This window comes from Chelonia mydas, chromosome 14 (assembly GCF_015237465.2).
Source record: "Chelonia mydas isolate rCheMyd1 chromosome 14, rCheMyd1.pri.v2, whole genome shotgun sequence".
Taxonomy (NCBI): domain Eukaryota; kingdom Metazoa; phylum Chordata; order Testudines; family Cheloniidae; genus Chelonia; species Chelonia mydas.
In genome coordinates this window covers 10,760,491-10,770,987 of record NC_051254.2, presented here as the reverse complement: position 1 = coordinate 10,770,987, position 10,497 = coordinate 10,760,491, and the positions used below count along the sequence as shown (strand labels likewise).

Below are 10,497 nucleotides of genomic sequence, written 5' to 3'. Positions count from 1 at the left end.
TCTTAGGCTGCAGTGAAATCTGTAAGTAAATGAGGCCTACAGAGTTATCGAGAACAAGCAAAATGCCAGCGTATGTGATGACCCCATGGGCAGATTTACTGCACAGCCAGACCACAACACTGCAGGCTTAATCCTGCACAGTGCTGAGTGCGCTCAAATCCTACTGACATCATGAGGGCTTGAGCACGCTCAGCAACTGGTAGGGATCAGGCCCTTAAAATCTAATTAGAATCCAAGCCGTGTATTCATTGCTCATTTACAAGGTCCTCTCAAATCACTGCTAACACAAACTACATTGATCTCTAATGACCATAATCAATATTGACTCCGTTACTAGACAAAGGCTGTTTCCCAATCTCTCAGTATCGCAATAAGGAGGCTTGCAAGATGAAAGGTTTAAAAACGTATATTTGCAGCTATAGAATATATTACAGGAAAATATTGTTCCAGGCTGTCAGGTGCAGGCGACATACAATCCTTCAAACCTGTAAGAGAACAAAGCACTTCATTATATGTAAATCATTGACAGGTAAACACTTTATTCAGGGCTAGTGAATTTGTTTAATTTGTTAGCTGAAAAATCAAAGGATGAGGTTTAAGGGAGGGGAGAGGAAGAAATGTACAGCAGGAACTGATATAAACTATTCACTGCTTGAAATCCAGACAATAGAACTATGGCCCAATGCTGCAATCCTAACTCAGGCGAATAGTCCCATTGGCTTTGGGGGAGCTATTCGTGTTACCCCTATCGCTGTCCTGAAGAGCTTGCAACCTAAATAGGCAAGACACTCGGGGTGGGAGGGAAAACAGAAGGAAAGAAGTAATTTGTCCAAGGTCACACAGGCAGTGAATGGCATCAACAGAACTCCTGACTCCCATCCTCGTGCCTTCCCCGCTGGATACACTATTCTTGGTAAATGAAGGATGCGGGATTGGGCCCCAAGTATCCAAATCTAAATATGAAACAGTCCTATGAATAGATGTTATGAAACACAAAGGTTCAAAACTTGCCCTCCCAATGGTACCAAAGGAAGGAGTCCGTTTCCAGTAATGAAACCTCTTGTACTAGAAATATGGGGGTAACCTGGGGTTTGATTCTGGGATGTACCTCTAAGAGTGTCAGAAAGGAACTCCCATCCCAGGGGGAAGGGACACGATAGCGATTTTAAGCCACCTTTGTGCCCTTCCCATCCTGAGCTGCTCTGTTGTACTACCTGGAATTCCCACAGTGCTGTGTGCTGCGGCCCTGTCTCACCCGGCCAGTCCCCATGCCCTGGGGCTGGTGAGGTGGTCCTCAGAAAACAGCCTTTTAGGACCCCTTTATGCTGCTCTAGCTCTTTCCCCTGGCCTAAATGAGCTGGAGCAGGAGTGAGACATTCACCCTGTTTTCCCGTGGCCTCAAGAAAAGCACTCTCTCACTCATCACAAGCTATCTTCTTCGATTGTCTCAATGACTGTATGAAATTAATGCTAAGAAATTACTCGGAATTCCAGGACTAGCCTGGATTGGATCTCTGCAGTGGCCCATCTCAACTACTGACACAGTACGGAGCCATCAAAGGGAGCAGCTTTTCCAAGGAAGAATTAATAGCTTTTTCAAGCTGACAATCAGTTAGTCCATGCCCAGAGTAGAATAACGGTGTTGGTCGGATGTGCAAGGCACCAGAGATGTCCTCAAGATGGCTTCTCTAGCAGAGTGTGGAGTACAGTAGCAGATTTCTTTTATCATGCATTGAAGCTGTCCAGCTGTGGAAGTGTATCAGATGATGGTTGGCTTGGCTGGAATTGTTGCCTGGACAGTGATGGAGTGCCGAAAGGAATAAAGCTGGTTGTACAACCATGAGAGATCATGAAAAGCCCATTGTACTTAATGGAGTCAGTGGATGAAATGCTATATCTGATTTAATCTAAGAAAATGACTCATGCCACTGTTATAAATACCAGCCCACTTTCTAGGGAACTTTATTCTTCCGGGATCTGTATTTGCAATGAATTTGCCCCAGGGATCCCCACACCCAAGACCCCAATCCCTTCCGAGCCTCAAGGATACACACTGCCTGACTTACCCTCTACTCTAGAACAGCAGGGGGAGCCCATAAAGAGGCCAGTTATCACCCACCAGAGTTCTCCTCCTCCTCCTTTTCCCCATGTATGGCAGCACAGCATGCAAGCCTGATGCTATAGCTATTGAACACTTAGCTTGTAGATTTCTCATGCCTGAGACATCCTCGTACATCATTGACCGCAATGGGGAAATGGAGCTGGCATTCCTCACTCATCTGAGGAGAAATGACATCTTCCTCTCGAATCTTTGAGGAACATCGTACCACGGAAGCTGCAACTCAAGGCTTACGCTCTGCAAAAAGGCAAGTGACTGTGATGCCACCTGGAAAGAAATGAAATACAATTAAATGTGTTCCATGCTGACTTACCTTTGATGGGCAGTCAGACTCTCAATGCTCTATTTGATAAAATAATAAAAATGAGTTCTATTGTGGGGGAAGAGAGGGAAAGCATAATTAAGAGACATCATTACAAACTTGTGTAAATCTGAAGTAATTCCACTGATTTAGTGAGTGCCTCAGTTTATGCAGATGGAAATGGGTATAATTTGCCCCACTGGGGAAAAATGACACCCCCTACAGAAAACAGAGGTCCTGATCCAGCTCCCATTGACACCAGTGCAGAGAGATTTCCACTGGTCTCCAGAGGCATTGGATAAGACTGATGAGTTACAAATGGGAACAGAGAGTGAATTCCCTTCTTGCTTCAGGAACGGCCTTTCTAGGTAAGAGCTGCAGGACATTGGTAAATCAGTGAGGGAAAATATGAGCGGCAGTAGCTGCTCATTTATACCTGTTCTGTGGATGAGGCTCTTTAGGGATATTAATTTTTGCACTTTTCACCAGCACTGAATTCTTACTCATTTTAAAAGTGACTGGTTAATTCTCCAGGTGAGTCTAATAACCTTGTCATTATGCTATTTTTTTCACTTCAATTAAAAATGTTAGCTCATCTGGGAGAAGAGCAGAGGTTAGGAAGTGGGACTGGTTCAAGTGTGAAGGAAAGAATGAAAAGCTTTTGAAAGAACAGCTTGTATAAAACCCATTGGTGAGATCCAGATTCTGCCTTCTGTATATAGCTCTCACAGGACTGATAAAATCAGATTGTTTTGATACTTTGCATGTATAAAAATGCCTTTAATTCAATTTTTTATAAGCACTGAGATCTTTGCGAGACTAAAGTCTCACGAAGAGTGAGTTCCAGCAATGTGTTTTTGCTTTTTTAATTATTATTTTTGCACCATATTCCCCCACCCCCTCCACGGATTACTGATTTACAACAAGTCTATTCAATTCCAGATTAAACTAACCTAGGAGTAAGTGACAAGGTCATTCAAGAGACAAATTCCAGATTAAACTAACCTAATAGAGTACCAGGTGGTTCAAGAGACAAGCTCCAAGCTGACAATGTTCAGCCATGAACCTGAACATCTGTTCCAAGTTGCCAAGACTCCAACTGAAAAAAAACAAATATTTCCACTGTAGAACAACCAAACCATCATCCTGAATGTTGCAAAAGATTTTGGTTCAACCAGCCCTGGGGCTTGGCTCTTTGTTTACAATGGCTGAGAACATATTTATGTGTATTTCTTGAAATATGTACACTTAAGCATATTTACAATATGTCTAATGTTCAAAGTCCGAGATTATTTGATCTGCTACTTTAACCACATCTGCTCCTATTTAGCATAAATTCTATCCACAGCTGGTCAGATCTGTAGTGATACATTTTTCAATTGCATAGTGTGGTGTGTGGTTTATTTTCCTTCTCTAAATTAGGAGAGATTAGATCTGTCCTGTTCCCACTCAACAGGTACAAATGCTTAGTGCTTAAACTCATGGATATCATACCAAAAGGACTGAAGGTAAAAAAATCCATTACAATCTACATATCACATAGACTATGCTGAGAGACTGTGCCACACGGTTTCAGGGAAACTGCAAAACCACCTGATCAACATCCTGTACCAAACAGGGAAAGATTGTGACTGAGCTCTCAAAACTGGGTACTTTCATAAAAAACCAACCTTCCACACAAACTTCCTCGTGGATTGACTTTACAAAAACTAGACAAGCCATTTACAACACAAACTTTGCTTCTCTACAAAAGAAAAAGGACACTAAACTGCTACATGCCACAAGGAGCCAAAACAGTAGTTCCCTGAACCCACCCAACAATATTGCTGTTCTTTCCAGTTATGCTCTTAGCCCAGCAGAAGTCTGTCCTATCTCGGAGCCTCTCCTTTTGTCCCTCCAGACCCACGAACATGATACAATTCTGCAGTGACCTAGAATTCTACTTTCGACGTCTCCGACTCAAAGAATATTTCCAACACATCTCTGAACAACACACTAACTCACAGAATCCTTCCTACCAACACTACAAAAAGGAGGATTCTGCATGGACTCCTCCTGAAGGTCGAAACAACAGAGTGGACTTTACATAGATTTCTTCTGTCAACATACACAGGCTAAAATGGTGGAAAAGCAGCGTCACTTGCCCCATAACCTCAGCCATGCTGAACACAATGCATCAACAGCCTCAGAAACAACTCTGACATCATAATCAAAAAGGATGACAAAGGAGGTGCTGTCATCATCATGAATAAGTTGGAATATGAACAAGAGGCTGCCAGGCGGCTCTCTAACTCCACATTCTACAGGCCATTATCCTCTGATCCCACTGAGGATTACCAAAAGAAACTACATCTGCTCCAGAAACTCCCTGAAAAAGCACAGGAACAGATCTGTACAGACACATGCCTAGAACCCTGACCAGGGTATTCTGTCTGCTACCCAAGATCCATAAACCTGGAAATCCTGGATGCCCCATCATCTCAGGCATTGGCACCCTGACAGCAGGACTGTCTGGCTATGTGGACTCTCTCTCCTCAGGCCCTACACTACCAGCACTCCTAGCTATCTTTGAGACACCACTGACTTCCTGAGGAAACTACAATCCATCGGAGATCTTCCAGAAAACACCATCCTGGCCACTATGGATGTAGAAGCCCTCTACACCAACATTCCACACAAAGATGGACTACAAGCCGTCAGGAACAGTATCCCCATTAAAGCCATGGCAAACCTGGTGGCTGAACTTTGTGATTTCTGTCCTCACCCACAACTATTTCACATTTGGGGACAATATATACCTTCAAGTCAGCGGCACTACCATAGGTACCTGCTTGTCCCCACAGTATGCCAGCATTTTTATGGCTGACTTAGAACAACGCTTCCTTAGCTCTCGTCCCCTAATGCCCCTACTCTACTTGCGCTACATTGATGACATCTTCATCATCTGGACCCATGGAAAAGAAGCCCTTGAGGAATTCCACCATGATTTCAACAATTTCCATCCCACCATCAACCTCAGCCTGGACCAGTCCACACAAGTGGTCCATTTCCAAGACACTACTGTGCTAATAAGCCATAGTCACATAAACACCACCCTATACCGGAAACCTACTGACCACTATACTTACCTACATGCCTCCAGCTTCCATCCAGGACACACCACACGATGCATTGTCTACAGCCACGCTCTAAGATACAGCCGCATTTGCTTCAATCCCTCAGACAGAGACAAAAACCTACAAGATCTCTATCAAGCATTCTTACAACTACAGTACCCACCTGCTGAATTGAAGAAACAGATTGACCAAGCCAGAAGAATACCAGAAGTCACCTACTACAGGATAGACCCAACAAAGAAAATAACAGAACGCCACTAGCCGTCACCTTCAGCCCCCAACTAAAACCTCTCCAACGCATCATCAAGGATCTACAACCTATCCTGAAGGACGACACATCGCTCTCACAAATCTTGGGAGACAGGCCAGTCCTTGCCTACAGACAGCCCCCCAACCTGAAGCAAATAGTCACCAGCAACCACACACCACACAACAGAACCACTAACCCAGGAACCTATCCTTGCAACAAAGCCCATTGCCAACTATGTCCACATATCTATTCAGGGGACACAGTCATAGGGCCTAATCACATCAGCCACACTATCAGAGGCTCGTTCACCTGCGCATCTACCAATGTGATATATGCCATCATGTGCCAGCAATGCCCCTCTGCCATGTACATTGGTCAAACTGGACAGTCTCTACATAAAAGAATAAATGGACACAAATCAGATGTCAAGAATTATAACATTCATAAACCAGTCGGAGAACACGTCAATCTCTCTGGTCACTCGATTTCTGACCTAAAAGTGGCAATTCTTCAACAAAAAAACTTCAAAAACAGACTCCAGGGAGAGACTGCTGAATTGGAATTAATTTGCAAATTGGATACAATTAACTTAGGCTTGAATAGAGACTGGGAGTGGTTGAGTCATTACACAAAGTAAAACTATTTCCCCTTGTTTGTTCTTCCGCCCCCCCCCCCCCCCACCGTTCCTCAGACGTTCTTGTTAACTTCTGGAAATGGCACACCTTGATTAACACTAAAAGGGTTTTCTCCCCCCCCCCCCCGCCCCCCTTGCTGCTAAAAGCTCATCTTAAGTGATCACTCTCCTTACAGTGTGCATGATAAACGCCCATTTTTTCATGTTGTGTGTTTATATAAATCTCCTCCTTGTATTTTCCACTGAATGCATTCGATGAAGTGAGCTGTAGCTCACGAAAGCTTATGCTCAAATAAATTGGTTAGTGTCTAAGGTGCCACAAGTACTCCTTTTCTTATTATTAAAAAGAGCATGTTAACTTGTTTTGTTTAACATTTCCTCTTATATAGCATTTGAATTTCTTTATAAGAAAGACAGTGTGTGTGTTTGCTTTGTATATTGTTAATTGGGCCTCAAAAGAAAAAATCTCATTAAAATTCTGATTAGTGATGTTGGCAAGCAGCTATTGAGAAGGCCTCTTTCTTCCTTTGATAAGGTTTGAAACAGCAGTAACAAATAGTAAAAATAAGATCACAGCCTGTTTTCCCTTGCCAATCAAAATAATGTATTCTCCAGGTTAAAGTCCCTAAAATACAGAAGGACACATCTTGTAATGACGACAACTGACTGTCTGTCTCATAGGTCTACAAACATGCACAAGTGTTTATGCTCTGATAATAAAAGCTGACTATAAAATAAAAAAAACGTTCTCTGTTCCTAAAGAGACCCTTAAATAAGGATTCCTCCCAATCAGTTCACTAGTTTTACAGTAAGAATAAAAATGTCAGAAATTAATGGCACTACAGGTATAGTCACACCTAAGTTAAGTCAACTCCAGATCCTGCAAATACTTACCCACAGGAATACCTTTAATAAGTAGTCCTATTAAAGTTACTTACATATACCCAGTTAAGTATGTGCGTAGAGATGGTATTCATTTAGGTGTCTGACTGCAACTTTCAGTGCTGAAGCAAAATAATTCAGCACACGTGACATTCACAAAATCCCTGCTCATCTGCCACCCAACTCTGTAGGTCCCTAAGTTTCCACTCTCTAAATCCCAGCCCTCTAGCATGTGTGCAGCTCCCACACTCCCCTTATGTCCTGACACTACCCAGCAGCTCGGTGTCTAAATCGTACCACAGCTAAGCCCCAGAAGAATTCACAGGCAGGGAACACCTCATTTATCTTGCATTCAAGGTCCAAACCAGTAGGCACGCTCAGAGCACACCATGACCCCTAACCTTTAGCTCTCTAGATAAAGCACACACCCAGGATGTGTATGAGGGAGACTCAGGTTCAAATTCCCCCACTCCACTGGCTGCACAGCAGGGATTTGAACTTTGGTCTCCCCTCTCCCACGGGCATTCCTTATCCACCAGGCTATAGGATGTTTTGGGACAGGGCTCCCACAATCTCTCCTGCTGAGGCTATTTCATGGTGTAAACTAATTAACTATTCATTGGAGCAGCAGGACTGGAATGTGAGTCTCACATGGGACTGCCCTCATCACTGGGCTAGAGTCTCTCTCTTCACCCCCACCCCCTTTAAAGTGGCTAAGTTCTCCATTTAAGTCCCACCCTATAGGTAAATCTACACTGCTATTAAACACCCTTGACTGGCCTGTGTCAGCTGACTCCGGCTCGTTGGGCTCAGCTATGGGGCTGTTTAATTGCAGTGTAGATGCTCGGGCTGGAGCCTGGGCTCAGGGATCCTTCCGCTAACAAGGTCCCAGAGCCCAAGCCAGAATGTCTAAACCACAATTAGAATCAGCTGACTTAGGCCAGCTGGAGGTGTTTAGTTGCGATGTAGAAATATCCTAAATGTCTGCAGGATCAGAGCCAAAGTTTAGACGCAAATGTGAATAAAAAGGGTTCCAGGAGAGGTTAGGAGGAAAGTAAGTAAGTATAACAGAGTATTTTGTGGGTTTTGGGGTCTATTTTTTGTTCTGTTAACCATTTTTGCTTACAAATGAGATTAAGAATCATTGTTTCTTTAATTATTGGTTAGTGTACTTCATTTTTAACGCAGAAACAATTCTGTCTAATAAGCGTATCGAGTACAAGCTGAATGTTGTTTGAACTGGTTACTGTTTTAGGGAGTTTTTTAATGCCTATTTTAAAGAAAACCTTCTTTGTGGAAATCATCCAACAGTGTGGCCTTCCGGAACTTAACAGGCAGCTGGATGCACCTTTTAGGACAGGGCTCTGACCCATGCCACGTCAAGACAAAGCCTAAACATAGTCATAGGGAAATATATTTTTCCTCCTTAACAATGTGGAAACAATGAGACAAACTCACTCTCTGAAGTCCAACGGACTTCACCAGAGCGGAGTTTTGTTTTGAGATGTCTGCATGGAAGAGCTCTGAGGACTACCTGAAAACATTCCAATTTGCCCTTGCCTTAGTCCCTTTACATTAGAAAGATCACCTCAAAGATTCTTTTTATCCAAACTACTTTAATGAATACACTAGGAAGACACTTGCACAGGCATCAGATTGCATTTGTCTGAGGCAATGTTCAATGTAAAGATCTATATGTTCCATCAATGCTCTTCCTAAAAAAGTAATTACCAAAAATAAAAGCATCTCTAACAGACTTTTATTGCATCTACTGAAGAACACACAGTCAAGAAAAGACACTGAATAGATTCAAATGGGACTTATGAAGGGAAATTTAAAAAGAACAAAATACATTCCATGCTAACTATACTGGGCTAGGTTCTGATCATATCTTTATATAAAGCTGAGAAATGAATGCTGACACTGTGGATTTACATTGCTATGACACAGATCAGAATTTGCTCTTACTATTTGGTACATCAAGGATTTTGCGACTTAAACCAGGAATAATCAACCTCACTTAACCACAGGACCTTAGGAATACTATCCTATGACACAACTTGTAACTACGGCATATGGATGAACACTGAATGTTAATCTACCACATGCTACAGTTTTTAAATGTGAACAAATGGGCCTAATGTATTATGTTTTATAGGCTAAGTTTGTGAGATTCTTTCCAGTTTTTTCCAGCAGAAAGCTAAGACTCCCCTGCTGTGGTCTTGTTTAACTTGTGGAGTTCCAAGGGATCTTAACATCCTAGGCCTAGAAGACTGGAAAGGGCAAATATAGTGCCAATCTATAAAAAGGGAAAAATTACAGACCAGTCATCTTAACTTCTGTACCTGGAAAGATGATGAAGCCAATAATTAAACAATTTTAAAACATCTAGATGATAATATGGTGATAAGTAACAGTCAGCATGGATTTGTCAAAAACAAATCATGTCAAACCAACCTGATAGTTTTCTTTCATAGGGTAACAAGCCCTGTGGATGAGGGGTGGGGGGAAGTGGTAGACGTATATCTTGACTTTAGTAAAGCTTTTGATACTGTCTCGCATGACCTTCTCATAAACAAGCTAGGGAAATGCAACCTAGATGGAGCTACTATAAGGTGGGTGCAAAACCATTCCCAGAGACTGGTTCACAGTCATGCTGGAAGGGCATAAGTGGGGTCCTACAGGGATCAGTTCTGGGTCCAGTTCTGTTCAATATCTTCATCAATGATTTAGAATCCAAATTTTAGATAATGGCATACAGAGCACACTTATAAAGTTTGTGGATGATGCCAAGCTGAGAGGGGTTGCAAGTGCTTTGGAGGATATGATTAAAATTCAAAATGATTTGGACAAACTGGAGAAATGGTCTGAAGTAAATACGATGAAATTCAATAAGGACAAATGCAATGTACGCCATTTAGGAAGAAACAATCGGTTGCACACATACAAAATTGGAAATGACTGCCTAGGAAGGAGTACTGTGGAAAGGGATCTGGGGGTCATAGTGGACCACAGGCTAAATATGAGTCAACAGTATAATGCTGTTGCAAAAATAAAGTGAACGTCCTTCTGGGTTGTATTAGCAGGAGTTCTGTAACCAAGACATGAGAAGTAATTCTTCTGCTCTACTCCGCTCTGATTAGGCCTCAACTGGAGTATTGTGTCCAGTTCTGGGCGCCACATTTCAGGAAGGAT

At 42.5% G+C, this 10,497-nt stretch overlaps 1 long non-coding RNA gene across 2 annotated transcripts; it reads right to left on the bottom strand.

Annotated features, from left to right (window-relative positions):
- On the bottom strand, positions 1–9,638 carry LOC122462907. 2 transcript variants are annotated; one of them, XR_006285802.1, is made up of 3 exons: positions 7,359–9,638; positions 2,433–3,519; positions 1–2,356 (listed from the first exon to the last, which is right to left on the bottom strand). It is a non-coding gene; the product is annotated as an uncharacterized LOC122462907 (long non-coding RNA). The 2 variants fall into 2 exon arrangements; XR_006285803.1 differs by having other exon boundaries at positions 1–2,386; positions 3,426–3,519.
- Positions 9,639–10,497: the final 859 nt, after the last annotated feature.